Raw genomic sequence first — 15,287 nt, forward strand, 5'->3', positions numbered from 1 at the left:
GCCAAGGACGCGCGCAGAGCGAGTGTTAACGCTGTCAGCCTCCTTGCGCATTTTTTTTGTTTTTAAAGCGCAGCCTTGTCTCTAAATTTCACGAAAGGAGCCTTTCACGTTGTTACGACATTGCACCGCTGCCGCCACTATTACGACTTTGAGGTGGTCCTGTAGCGCTCGTCACCCGTTTCGTGACAGAGCGTTGGTAGCGAAGACTCCGAGTCAGGCGTCGGTGAGAATAACGAAAGGGACTTTATGCATTATATACAGGTCATTATACAGGACAAGATCGGATTGGCACGGGGGCCGAGAGCTCACAGCAAACGCGACTGTTCCCGCGCGGCGACGTCCGGTGAAAACGTGTGACACATCTCACTCCACTCGAGAGCGGCACTCAGCTCCCGGTGGGTCGGCGGATCCGGTTTTCCAGGCGGCCGCGTCGCGCCTTATAATGCCCCGAGAAACCATTGTCACTCAAACGGCCCAATACAAAGCCAGCACTCGACAGTCGTCCGAGAGGTCCAAACAGAGACCACGCTGGCCACACGGTTCAAAGTTGGCGGGCGCGGTGACCTCCAGGCAAAGGGAGATACGGTGCCGGGCTGTCTGGCACTTGGTTGCACGTTTGGACATGTCGCTCGCCGATGCGTCTCCCGCAGGACACCGCTGCCTGACGGCTCAGCATCTTGACTTGTCAAGGGAGAATTAGGGCGCTGTGCCTTTCGGCACAGCCCCGGGTTTGTCCAAAGGGCGCTCGCAGGATAAATTCTGCATCTTGTAGATTCGGAATCCGGGCTGGTGGTAATGGCACAACAACGTTCGCGATGCCGCTCTGTGCTCGTCTTCCGTATAGGCGTGAGAAACACGCTGGCGTGTTCGAGCGTACCGCTAACTTATAACGAGAGTCAGCGGGTACATGTTCGGTTTCGTTTTTCCCCCCTGCCACCAGCTGTTGCGCTTAGTTGCGCTGTCCACGCCTGGCGTCTCGGTTTCGATCAGTTCGCTCCATCATAATAAGAGGACAGGACACGGGGGTTTTGAGTTAGTGAACGGGAAGGGGGGCCAAAGAGGGGGGGGGGGTGCTGTGCGCGTGGAAATGGGCCGTCGATCGTCCGCACCAAAGGACGGTCGCACGGCCCGCTCTGTCTTGGCGTCCGCATGTCGCCATACTGTTGCCATCCGCTCTCTTTCCTGGCTATATCCTGGTCGTCTTTGTGCTTTCTCTTCCTTAAGACAGCATTCGTTGTTCCCTGACTTTATACTCCATCGATAGTTTGCCGATGCCTTTAGTTATTTGGCGTATAGGCGCACTTGGTGGAATTTGTTAGTTTTTGGAAAGTTTGCTTATGCGCTACTTGAAGTTAATGCAGTCAGATATTTTTATTTAAAAACATTTCATGCGAGATTTAGAACATTCTAAAATTAAATGTGCGTTGGAGCTATGTGGGCAGCTAAAGAAACGGCATGGTTGACCTTTTAGGGCTGTTGTGGGTTCCTTGTTCGCAACAAGAAACAACGTGGGAGTGTCTAACCTAAAGACAAGAAAGCCAATGCGAGCTTGAACTTTACCGCTGAACGGACAAGTCTTTATACTTCTTGGCAGGTGACGTGACTTGCGCCACGTTTTTGAAGTACCGTACCAAAATCGTAGCTTAATTTGCAATGTTAATGGCCATTATTTTTGTAAACAGTGGACTGATTGTAATTGTTCTACTATTTGCGCGACGCTCGCTTTCAGCGACCGATGATATTTGCAAGGTCAATTGGCTTGCTCGTTAGGGTTCGCTCAGTGGGATCACCAACTTTGTAAATTTCAGTGCTCATTGAATTCAGTGGTGATTGAGAAAGCATGTTTCGCATACGTATAAGTAAGCTTTGCCTTTCACTTTATCTTTTTTTCTGTCACTGTGGTTTTACTTGAGTGGAGCTGGAAAAATACGTACTTAGCTTACTCTCTCTCTCTCTCTCTCTAGTTCTTTTTCTTTTTTACTGAGGCGCAGCTGCGTGGATTGATGGCAGTCATATTGCTGGTTGACTCTGTTTGCACCTGCAAAAGGTCCTTGCACTTCCTGCTTTTCAGCACATTGTAGCAAGTGTCTGTGTCTGCGTGTGTGCCTGCTGTAGCGGAGGCTCACTGGACTTTTTAATGAATAGGGCACAGCATAGCTTGATGCAAGTTGCCGTGCAAGTCTGCTGCTATCAAAAAGTGGTAGATAGTTGTTGAAGGAAAAAAAAAAGGCTAGGTGCTTAGAGAAGAAAAAGTAATGCTTCCTGCAAGTACCAATATCTTGATGATTGTTTGAGGGATCATTGTAGCGTATTGTTTGCTTGTCCTCCATAATGTGACGTGTGTGGATGGTACCAGCTGTTGCATGCCATTGGCGTTCTTTGCTCTTCTCTGCAAATTTAATCTATGCAAAACACACACGTGCGCGCGCGCACACACACGCGCGCGCACACACACAACACACACACACACAACACACGCACACACACACACACGCACGCACGCACGCACGCACGCACGCACGCACGCACACGCACACACACACACACACACACACACACACACACACACACACACACACACACACACACACACACACACACGGTGTTGCACTGCTGAGCTCGAGGTTGCAGGTTCGATCACGGTCGCTTTTCGATGGGGGTGAAACGCAGAAATTCTCGTGTATTTATTTCTAGATTTACGGGCCCGTTAAAGAACGCCAGGTGATAGAAAATCCGGAATTCCCCCACTACGGCGTGGCTTACGAACAAATGGTGGTTCTGGCGGATAAAGCTGCAGGACTGAGTATATTTTAAAAGAACTCTCGATATGGTTAGGACGGACTAGAATAACAGGAAGTGCAGTGATCAATTATCCGTGCTTAGCCATTCCTGTCGGTACATGCAGCCCAAAAGGCTTGATAAAAACAGCTTTTCCCAATAGTATGGTGTTAGCTGTTAAGTTGACCATCTGTTGCCACCGGCAAATGTGTCGTGTTGTTTGATATTAAGTGCATGTACCCTGCATGTCATGATAAAGTGTTGCGGCGGGCGCAACTCATTGCAGCATGGTAAAAACTACGACTTATGGTTGCCTAGTCGTGCTGTAGAACATGATGCAGCGAACGATGGGCTCCACAGTCCATTTATGGAGGTGCTTCACGTAGAATGCCTACATGCATTTATTTAACCACGTTATGTCGTATGGCTAACCCTGCGGCAAGTAAAAAAAGAGGGAAAAAACCACTGAAGTTTCCTAATGCCGTTACATATAAAGTAGCCGTTTCATGCGCATTTTTAAACCGCAAGTCTGAGGCACCCGTTCCTTCGCCAAGCGTCGGCGTAACCGAGCGAACGAGCACAGCGAAGGATGAAAGAGCGAACGCGGCGCACAGCGGGGGTTGAGAGCCGGCGCAGCGAAGAGAGCGCGAGGAGGAACGCGGAGGAGGAGGGTACGGCGGAAGCGTGAGAAGGAAAGCGCAGTGCCGCGCACACGGAGGAAGGAAACTTTGCGGCGTCGACGGCTACGAGATGGCGCCAGAGTAGCGCGCGTTCTCTCTATGGAAAGAAAGCGCTGCATGAGCGGAGGTCTGTCTGCGGCGGCTGCTGTGAATCGCGCCCACGCGCTGCCTCTCGCGATCTCCCGATTTAGCGAGGCAGGCGCGCCACACTTCGCTCCGTTTGCAGCGCGTCGCACGGGACAGGTCGTCCGCGCCAGCAAATATGTCGCGAAACGAAAACACGCGTGGAGCTGCGCTCAGATTTCGCATTAGGGAGTATATCGTAATCGTCGGTGAATTGTTAATGATTCACTACGAAATCTTGCAATGACAATAGCTGTTGTGTACGCAGCAATTGTGTTTGCAAATGGTAACGTCATTAAAAATGTTATTCAGCTGGCCAAAGTTCAACGTGCCACAAAACATTAACAGATATATTTTATGTAACCTTTTTTTTCACATTACTTCAGAATTTTCTTTAGGTACAGCCGTAACTGCCAACGTTGGGAGTGAGAATGTGCGTTCGACAGCTTCAAGTGGAATTAGGTTTGAAGATAATTTAGCGTGTCTTCACAGATCCGCAAGAATGGTGTTAAACTTTAAACTATCGATCATTCTTCTTTCTTTGTGCCCATGTGCGACGGCTCTAAACTTGATCATAGGCGCAGGATTGAAACACGAATGGCTTGTTCTTCCTGTTCTCATTATTTCCATTGGACCGTAAAGGCTTTTGAGTTGGCAGCTTTCAGTTTGCCTTGCAGAAGCCCAAACGCAGCGTAACCTTTTGCGCGCTTTCCAACCGCCGTTATGTGTCTCTCTCCGGGACGTCTGGCGGAAGCACACTTGGTCTTGCCACGTGGAATCGATTTTGATTTTCCGGTTTGCCGATGCCGTTTTTAACGTCGCTCCTGCGGCTCCCACATCCTCCGGGGCTGGCTGATAGATGAAAGCAAACAACCGGACAATGGCGGGGAAGTGGGACTGAAATAGACCCTACCGCCCTTGCTATCCTTCCATTGGCCTCGAGACGCTTCCTTTCCTTTTGCGCGACTCTGTTCTCTCAGCACTTCCGTGCGAACCATTTGCTGCTTCGGGCTTGCGTAAGCGTGTCTTTCATCGGCTGTAATATCCCTTGACGAAGGAAGAGGCGAGGATTGTGCTCACTGCATGCTAGAGTTTGCCACGGAAGTCCTTGTGAATAGATCTGCCTGCCGTTTTTTTTCTTTGCTGCCATTTGTCTGAGGGTGTCTGAATCGAACGCCTGTTCTATCGCGCCATATTTTCAGGCTCGTGTAACTTGAAGGGACTGCTGTCTGCGTTGATTAGAGTGAAAATGTCGTTCTGACTTTTTTTTTTACTTATAGTGTCCTGCTTAGTGCGCAGCTTTGTGGCGGTTGCAGGAATTTGCATGTGTGAGGCACATGGACGTTTGACAGTGACAACGTACTTAGGCAAGCGAATGTCGCTAGTTGGGGCAGCATATATGCATACACGCCTTTGAGCGAATCCGCATTCGGAAACAAGTTCATTTCGACGTGTCGCCGGGGCGTGCCTTTTTCGTTTCCTGATAAAGGCCGGTGGTTCCCGGCCGAAACTTCGCATTGAACTTGTTTTTCGATGCAGATTTGCTCAAATACCTATACAGTTGCCAGAAACGCTTATCTTTCAACGCCGAAAACGAGATTGTTGTGTATGGCAACGTGGATTTCTTCATATGAACACATAACAGCTGTGCTAAAGCTGGGTGGGGCTAATATGCTGCGCTTAATGTGCAGTGGTTGGTCAGAGTGAGCAAATTAATAAAGCCTGCTGTGAAGCAAATGAGCATTAACTATGCTGTATTTCAGTTTAATGTTAACCAGGCACTGCATGCAAATAAACGGAGGTATAGCTATCATTGTTAGGTGCAGTGATATAAATTTGTAGTAAGAACTGACTAACTATTACTCAGCCAAACATGCTTTTGGCCTTATCTTTCCGTTTCGTATGCTGGCCATTGCTGGGAATGGGAATGGGGAATGGAATGGGAAATGGGAAAGTATGGACTAGAACTTCCGAGTACTCCAGGATATATGCCTTGCATGTGTGGCAACTTTAGTGTATTTATCGTGAAATGCCTCATTTTCGGAACTTGCGTGCCATTATCATATCCGCAACAACTATTTTACGACATTTCGTTTGCGTCTAGTTTGAGGTAAAAATAATGTCAAAAGAATACAAATGACAATTTCCAACTGATCTGAGAGCTGAAAACTGAGAGCCTAATTTTTTGGACCCTGTCAAGTATTCGGACCTACGTACACAGGCGCCACCCACATCTAGAAACATTTTATAACGGCAAGCAAAATTTAGCGGAACTCGTATGGTTATTGCACAAGTAAACTTCGTTAATATTTTCGTTCGTCACTGGGGCAGATCGTTCCAGCAGCGACTCACTTTTCGGGCTCACTAGTCTACTATATTTAAGTGAATCAGCTGCTTGAGTAATTTCATCAATTAATCAATTTGCAATACTGCCACTCTCGTTCGAGAGCGTGGCAGTTGGGCAATAGGTGACATATAGTCGAATTATGTTAATTCGAGCTTGACGGGACCGATGGAGTTGATCGAATTATGCAGCGGGTCGAATTAAACAAGATGGAAGTAAAACGCCAGAACACGTCGCTGATTCGTTTGGCAGTAATGCCCGATTGTAACATGCCCCGCCATCAAACGCGTGTCCACTTTCTGTGTATCCAAAGCAGAAAACTAGCGTGGAGACGACATTCAAGCTCCTAAACAAAAATGGGAATCTAACGCGAACCCGATTTTTCAGCAATTAAAAAGCCTCAGTGTGCCCAAATGACGAAGCAAATAATTGCTACAGCTATACGAAATAGGGTTGGTAGTTTTATCAGGTGCATTAACTGCTGTAAACATTCTCTTACTAAATTAATGAGCAGGCTGTCGTGCGTGCACAGGCAAACACGAACACATCTCAATCGATGACCGCGGACGCTAGCTGTCGGAACGCTGGCGCGATGAAGAGCGGCGGCAGCGGCGACCGAATTCCCCTCCGCGGTGCCTCTCGCTGTAGTGCGAACTATTGGCGGCGAGGAGTTACGGAGTCGCCATCTATCGGAAGCGCCTCGCTGGCGTAGTATGAGGGATCACGTGGCGCGCTCCTCATAGGTTTTGCTGTCAGCGCTCACTGAAAACACCACGCGCGATCTCTCCCGGACATTTCTGTAAGTACTTCCGAAACAAGAGAAGTTTCTTACTGTCTAAATAATAATCTTGGGCAAACTGAAAGCACACAATCGTTTACAGACGCTACGTCTTTACCGAATACGTAGTACATTGAACGCCACTGCGCGCGGTCGCAGCGATGGAGTCTCCCGAACCGGCTTCTTGCGTTAAAGGTAGATAAACGCTGAGAGCAAACTATGTGAAATATGTTCTTATAGCGTTTGTATAACTAAATGGAGCGTAATAGAACGAAGACTCAATGCAGCGATCGCGCTGATTCGCAGCGACCGACTGCGCGTCTGCATGCTTGTCCGCGCACTGTTTCGCTTTCTCCGCGCGCGCGTTTTCGCACCGTGCCATGAGCTTTAGGTCGCAGAATATGAGCATTTGACAATATACAAGCAACCATTGTTGCGTGGGCGCTATCAGAGCTGTTCAAAAATAATTTCATTGTAGAGACTTCGACACCTGTGATGTACCGTCGTGACGATTCAATCTTTCTTTTTTTCTAAATTCTTTGGCCTTTCAGTACTATTTCTCGAGTTGCGTCGCACTGCACGTTTAGCGGTGTCCTCAGCGAGCAATTTCCCGCTGCTCCTTTTTTTGTAATCCAGTGCATTAATTCATAACACAAACATGACCATATGCCATGCTTTACATGCGCTTCTTACCGCTGCCTTTCCACTACACTGAACTTGCCAGTATCTACAGCATCGACAAGTTCATAGACCAAACCGTCGTGACATTAGTCGGGCAGCGGACTCTCGCGAGCGTCTCAGTGCGCGTTTTCAGAACATCGCAGACCGGGCGCCGTAGCAGAAATCTTCCTCGCGTCTGTGCTTGCTGCATACCCGATTTGTAGCCGATGACTGTTTGCCGGTTTTACGTTTCGCGAGCCAAGCTTCACGCAGCTTCTTGTCCTGCGGCTACGTGTGAATAAGGCTGACACCGGCCTCCGTTATGTGCGTCCGGCCCTGCAGCACCGAGCAGTAGCCTACCATGTTGCGCGCCTTTAAAGGCAGCCACTACCTATTGTAGTGCTTTCAAGCGTTGTAAAGGAGACATTCGAAGCGGGAATTTTTCGCCACTAAATGGGGACCGCAGCGTACGAGGGAATTTAAACTCGTTTTCAGCTCGCTTCGGCGCGCCCGAAGCAGCCGACGCGGCCGCTATGTCCACGTGATCCCTCCTAGCACGTCACGCCGACGGTGGCGCCAGCTTTTCCAGTGGTGGAGCTCGAGGCCAATAGGCGCGCGAGAACATAGCGCACACGAAGCCATCAGCTATCTCGGACCGTAGCCTTCTAACCCATCGCAGGTTGCCTCCAAAATCGGGCGCGGGCTGCCGCGCTCAGCCGCCCGCAAGTGGATTAAAAGAGGACATACACACTAACCTGTCTCCCCCCCCCCTCCCCTTGCGCGCGTTATAACACCGCGCACCGTCTTTCTCTCCCCCTACTTTCATTCCCTACCCCCTGTGCAGCGCGGTTGAGGTGTCCTCTGCAGAGAGACAGTTACTGGGCTGCACTTTACCCCAACCTTTCCTTCCCATCATCAAGAATCTCCTTCTCTCTCTCTCTCTCCCCGCCTTCCACTCCTGCGCGCTCGATGTAACTGCGCCGCATCAAGCCTTCTCAAGGCTCACCCTCGCAAGGTTCTCACATATAGCATACGGCGCGCGGCCGCGATGTTATCGCACTTTTGGTTTATAAGGAACATCACGACGACGACGACGCCGACAGCGGAAGTTCAACTTGAGTGCCCATCTAATTGCCATCGAACTAAAATGGGCAAGGGCTTAGTAAGTGTTGCACAATGGCGACCGGTTTCGTAAAATCAGCTTCACCGCACGGCTTTTAAAGTCTGCTTCGCCGCTGCACAGCCATGTCCTGCGGTAAGGCATACAAACACAGCAAATGTAGTTTACTGAGGCTAGTTCCAGCTCGATTCTTTTGGGAAAAGAAAAAGACGCGTTAGAGTTGGGCAGATACCATAATCAGACATTGTGAGCTTCAGTTTTTGCTTTAGGATCTTCCTGGGGCACGCCGATAATAAGCATTTTCGATTAGAGATGACGCATGTGTTTAACACACACACTGCTCTCCAAGTTCCGCCAAGACATGCTCCCACTAAATTGGTTGCTATTGTGGGCGCCGTATAAATAACTCATGTGCAAGCTTATTGGTCAAGTTTTAATTATCTGGGGAAAGCCAATTTAGGATTGAAATAACGAAATTTGGGCCGACGGAAATGCGTGGGCACTGGCCAGGACCTTCAGTTGGGATTAAGTTAAATGAAAATTACCTGAAATAATGGACTCTGCTGTATTCATTCACAGTAGGTTTGTATATAGCAGTGCATGGTGTTTAAGTATAAAACATGTTTAAAGAAAATCTAGGCAGAAGAGCTAATGGGGAAAAAAGGGAAAATAAGAAGAAACAACTATTGTCCCAGAACGAGAATAGAAAAAGTTAAATAAGTGCTGGGTTGAAGCATATAAACTGCGCTATCTTTCTACATGATTACAATTAACCAGTGTGGTCCACAGAAAGGGAAAAAGAATAAATAAGAAGATTGAAATGAATAAATAATTGTCTAAATTTTTTTTTCACCTGGTTTTTGTAATTTTGGGTTTATGCTGAAGTATTTTTCAAATATTGAGGATGCCATGGCTGGTACATGTTGCCTTTGTGTGACATTCAGACACCTTTCTCTGTATAGCACTTCTTTGTGTTCTTTTGCATTGCTGAGCTTTTCTGTAATGCCATTGGGCCATTGTATTATGTGTGTAAGTAATTTAATGAACATATAGCCAGCGATGCTCGCAAGGATTTTTTGCTGCTTACCATAACTGCAGCGGTATACAGGAATTGTCAAATTTTGCCATTTCTTAAATCGCCAGGCCGTTCCATTTTGTGCATCTCCAGGCCATTCCACAATGCTCAGCATGAAAACAATAAACGAAGTAGGAATTGCACAGTGGACATAATTGACTCCATCGATAAGGGTGTACACAGTGTGAGCTGGGCCACAGCACTCTAGGCTTCAGGTCATGCTTCCCACATTCTTGACCAGTATATCTGTATTCAGAAAATGTGTTTTCTTGCACACTTGCACATTTAAGAAAATTTATTGCAGAACATTTTTTAAGAAAAATTTCTTGCACACTTGAAGCACATTTTTTGCACTCGTTAATGACAGCTGTTTGAATGCTATGATAGTTCCATCAATTCATCAATATAACCTGAGTCTGTGGGGCTGATGGTGTAGTTTTCGCCATGTCTTGACTCGTGCAGACATCTTACCACACAAGATTGTAGCAAAGGTTACTGTGTTTCATTGGCTGAAGAATGTTGGCATTTATTCTGACCCCGAAGAAGTGTTTGTGATTCACTGCTCTGTTTATCATTTTGTACTGTGTTTCAATTCTAAATGGGAGCCGACTCGCCCAAATGAAGTATTTCAATTCGATGCTATGTCACATGCTGATTGTTTGTCGGCTCTTCGGCTTTGCAGGTGGCCTCGCGTCCCCCACAGGAGGCCCCGGGCCCTGGGAGTTGGGCCCTGCCACGACGCTCCCCAATGAAGTCCCGCCCCCATGGGGCCTGGTGGCACCTGGAAACAGACCCCGTAGGTAAGTCTGCATGCCCCTTCATTTCTTGCATCATTTTTTGCTCTGTTGGGGATGTATGCTTGCACACATTGCTTGTCACAATGACTTCTCAGATGCTGTGTCATTACACCAAATATTCAATTGTCTCATGCACCAACAGCGCTTGTGTAGCCATTTCATGGTTACCGAAGTGCATTTTATATTGTGGTATAACCTATTCCCAGTTAAACATAAGGCTAGCAGGCAGTACACGCTATTGTGTTGAAGTGACTATATTTAAACTGTGAATTGTTGTAGTAAGTAGGTAATAGCTTAAATTGTTTATTCCAGCAGCATTTAAAAGACAGGGCTGTTGTTTGAAGCCAAGTGCAGACCATTTGGTTTCAGATTAGGATTGCCTGAATCCACACTGTTAACATGTGAAGCCACCTGGAGGTCACTACAGATAAGTCTTTAATGACACTAGATCAGTTCAGAACATCTTGTTTCTGGTTGAGGCCACTAGAAGCAGCTGATGCTTGTCAATGCCAAGTGCAAGTTCTCCAGGAAGTTTTGCTGTCGGGGACAGACTTTTGCAAGGTGCACAGTTCTGTCTCAGACTGTCAAAATCCAGACAGTGTTTCATGCAATATAATGTATTCCTCCAAGTGCCACATCTTGGAAAGGCACATGAATGCACATGAATCTATATAGTTTAATGGGAATCGTTAGTGATCAAATATCACTGCTTGTTCGGCAAATATGTCGTGGACATGAGGCCTTCTTTTTATTTGTACTGTACTGTACTGTCAGCATATCTAAGTTAAACACATAGGATGTTCTTTTTTTCTACCTGATGCAAACAAATGGCATCTAGGGTGCCTCACTCGTAGCTCGTTGAAATGGGTGCTGCGATAGTAGGCCCTCAATCTCTTAACACTAACCGTATCGGTGACCAATGGCTTCTGCTTGCGATGTGAAATAATTATTGCCTACATTTGTTTGTGACTGAGCTCTGTGACAGGGAGCTCCTTTCTTGGAAGCACCCTCTTCTCAAGATGAAAGAGGGTGGGGCTGCTTGTGTTGAAAAATTGCTGTGAAACCACGCTGCCATAGAGAGAAGAGCCTTGCACACGCAATCTCACTGTGGACACACATGCTATATGACCTTTTTGTTTCCGATCATCACCAGTACCACACCTACAGTTGCAAGGCTTCACGACTAAGGATATAAGACCTAATTCGCAGAAGTGCTGCTTTTTCTTTCTTTCTGCCTTAGCAACCTTTGATTCCCTTTGCCACAGCTGTTTACTTTCCCCTGTGACATACTCCACTCTTTGGTGACATCGGTAGAGAGGGAATCGAGGTTGGGAGGGACAGTCGGCGATGTGGGTGGGGTTCGACTGTATAAATTGGCCGTTTCACGGGTGTGCCTCGCCACTGCTCGGTCCCATCCCTGCTCTCTCCAGACCGAGGTGCGTGCTGACCTTTTTCCCTGATGGGAGCGACCCCTCCCATGTGACTCTTTTGTTGTTCCTTTTTGCTCTGTACATTTTGCTCTTTCTGCCTTCCCTTCTTCCCTGCTGTCCTGTCTAACCCTTTCTGCATTCCCCTCTCCTACACACTTTCCCGTCTTCATTCCCCATTGGTTGAGCTTTCTGCTTTTTGTTCACACATGTCTGACCTTTCCATAACTTTCCAAATTTCCCCTCTCCACATTTTGTTGTTCCCGATTGCCCAGGCTATTTATCATTCGTTCTCCTACAGCCACTGCTACAGTGCAGTCCATTCTTTGCTATTTGCTTGATGTAGGTGTGCTTGTTGCTCACTTTCCTTTCCAATCCCTCTTGACCCTCATTTGGTGTTTATCGTTTGACTGGCCTCTGTCCTAATGGGTTACACAAGGCAGATGGGGGAATTTCTTGCTTAAAATCTTTTTTTTCCAGCCAAACCACTTTGAGGTACCAAGCACCTCTATTTACATGTCTTGCAGTTCAGTTACTCAGCCCTTCCAGTTCTTTATTGCCTTTCCCATTAGTGAGTTTGCATTCATTAGAAGCATGAAGCACGAAAAGAGAGCGCATTTTATTTTGTTGTGCGCACTGCTCATTCATTAAAAGAAGTGAACACTGCTCAGAACTATAGCCATTGCTTCATGTAGGCGCAATGTTAATCATGCCTAGTAAGTGGGTCGGTTACACATGAAGGGCAAGCATGGGTAGAAAGCGTTGCCTATGGGGGTCCCATTCTGTGCTTCCACCTAACAAGTGCCGTGCGGCCACTCCTGATAATGGAGGTGCCTTGCTGTCCTGTGGTGCGGGAGTTAATTTTATGCACGCTAGAGAGGGGCCTCTCATGTCTGATGGACATTGCTCAACGCCCCTCTCCCCTTCCCTGTTGTTCCTTTCTCTGCCTCACCTTTTTTTCCTGTTTGGTGTAATTTTCCTTTCCTTCTTTCTACTTGGCCCTCACTTGCCTCTGCCTCTCTTTTTTTTGCCCCATCCTGCACGTCTGAGCTCGTCCCTAATCGGGATGCATTTTCCGAGCGGCGTGCCAGGCTTGCAGTTGTGTCCCCAGCGTCTGTTCTGACCTGCACTACCTTTCAGCGGCGATTCCTTGGTTGTGCAGTCAGCCTTCCCTCATTCATCTCCTTTATAGAATGCCTTCTCTTTCTTTGAACATCACCCCGCCACCCTTCTCTCCCCCTGTTAAGTCCTTTTCGCTTGCTTTGTCCACCCTGCTTCTTCACTGCACCGGTTGTGGCTATCCGTAACATTGGGTAGCTCGCTCGGCGTGAAATATCGTGTTAGGCACCACAGAAAGTTGGGCACCGCAGAGCATTGATATCCTCTCATCTCTACTGCTTGGTATTTTTTGAGACATTTCTGAAGACAGCTAGTTGGTGCGCGGCCCACCTCCTCTCCGCAAGGAGGTGGAGGAGGAGGTTGAGTTCGCAACTGAGCGCGACAGTGACATTCGCCTTTGGATACGCTTGCGAAGACGGCGACGTCGTTCCGTTGAAAGGCTGGCATCATCCTGGAGCTGGTTGCTGCTTCCTTGCAAGGTAAGTGTGTCTTATTCATTTTGAATGGAAGCATTGTTAAAGAGCACATATTGGAGGATTGTTATACCTAGCACAAATAGGCTAGACTAAAATAATCTAGACATGAATGTGTCATAGCATTCTTAATGTTGCGTAATGGGGCTTCCATGCAGAGGAGCAGCTTTGTAGTTATTGCATAGCAGGACGATGGTTGCATATGCATTGTGCAAGCTTTGTTGGCTTGTCAAGCATGTGCTGAATGATTTGCACTGTAAATATTTTCTCGCGAGTGGCTTAAAGCAGTTGTGATTTTCAGGGGACAAGAAAGCTAGTTGCTTGCAGTGCAAGCTTTCTTTTTCTTAAAATAGAGTTGAAAGCCTGAGAATAACTATAGCAAGCAGCATGTAGTGCCAAGAAAATTGAAGCACAAATGAAAACGTGATTTTGCCTTGTGGATTTGGTAGCCTGAGCTTTAAAGACAGAAGAGGGGGGGGGGGGCACAGTTCAGAGCATTGTTGTTGCAGTGTGCTTTCATAATGAGCTTCCTGCCCTTGCTATTGTTAGAGACTTGCAATTTGTTCACAGATAATTGCAGTCAACACAGCCCACTACATCCGTGTCTTCTTTTTTTTTCTGGGCATTGCCTTTCACAGCTGCTTTGGGTAATGGTTTTGTTTAAAGCTGAAATGTCTTATAATCAGCGAAATTATTGGTTTGCTGACTCACCCGCCAGATAGGGTTTTCGGGCCATGTCTGTGGCCCCAGCGGGACGGGCCTGCCCCTGACTGGCGTCGTATTGGACAGGCCTGCTTGGGTGCAAAGTTTTTGATGAATTCAGCACAATAGTAGCATGCAGGTTTCACGTGCGCCGCTGCGAATGTCCTCGACAATTTGTGCCGTAGAACCTTTGTATAGCAACTATGATACAACGAATTTTCTGGAAATTTGTCATCCACCTAACTGTAGCAAGCGTTTTCCCGAAAAAAAAAAGAAAGCCACACATTGAGGAAATTTTTGTTGTGTTTTCTTTCTGAGAAACCCGTGTGGGTTTTCTTTGTATAGCAACTTTTCGTGGTACAGTTGGGTGGAGGACAATTTTCATTTTCATGAACACCCCTTCATCTTACGGGCTTCCGTAAACTGATTCGCCAAGGAATTGTTTTATATAAGGAAATAAGTCGTAAAGTGGTATTCAAAGATATCAGCATGTAAGAAATATTCGCTTATAACGAACATCGGATGTAACGAAGGTATTCTCGTTTTGGATGCAACTTCGCTGTAATTAGGTTTGACTGTACTGTCGGTGAGGCATACTATGCGGTGGGAAGCAGCATCGAGTCAGCGTTTTTTGGAACCCAAGCACACACACTACTTCAAGTATAGTTCTTTTGGGACTTGGAAAAAAAATCATATCAACCGAAATGCTCATGATCGATAATACAGTTCCAGCGCCAGAGGGGATGAGTGTAAGACATTCTTGTTTACCTATGGTGATTAATATTGTGCGTTCAGTTGACGATGACCTTGATGGCTTTATGGGCCTTTGTTTCCTTATTGTCGTCGAGTAGGCATTTTCGCATTGCAACTTCGGGCAGTAAATGTTTTCCAAGTGCATAGGATTATGGATGACCGAGATTTCTCGCGTCGAGTGCGCATTTTTTTTTCGGCACAGCCGCACTCTGATTTCTTACTCTGAGAGGTTACACGGCGACTGAGAAATCGGTATTATCCATCGCGCCCACAGGTAGAGCGTAGTGTCAGGATTGGGGGCTCAATCCCATCGTCCGTGGTCCTTTGCCAAGATTGGAGTACGGCATGAATTCGGAGGTAGCTGGCCCATGCCGTCGTCCAACTTATTTACGCTGAGATCGTTGATGAAGTGAAGAACTGCTTCTCATCGAGAACGAGGAAAAGGGTTTATTTACAGA

The 15,287-nt window shown here is 47.2% G+C and overlaps 1 protein-coding gene across 4 annotated transcripts in view; it reads left to right on the forward strand.

The window, feature by feature from the left end:
- Positions 1–15,287, forward strand: part of Nca (neurocalcin homolog) — a 181,059-nt gene that overhangs the window by 63,430 nt on the left and 102,342 nt on the right. For all 4 annotated transcript variants that reach the window (XM_070540435.1, XM_070540437.1, XM_070540438.1 and 1 more), the window contains one exon: positions 10,241–10,358. The gene's annotated coding sequence lies outside the window, so the exon portion shown is untranslated. The remainder of the gene's footprint in view (positions 1–10,240; positions 10,359–15,287) is intronic.

Source organism: Dermacentor albipictus, chromosome 6, assembly GCF_038994185.2.
Source record: "Dermacentor albipictus isolate Rhodes 1998 colony chromosome 6, USDA_Dalb.pri_finalv2, whole genome shotgun sequence".
Lineage (NCBI taxonomy): Eukaryota > Metazoa > Arthropoda > Arachnida > Ixodida > Ixodidae > Dermacentor > Dermacentor albipictus.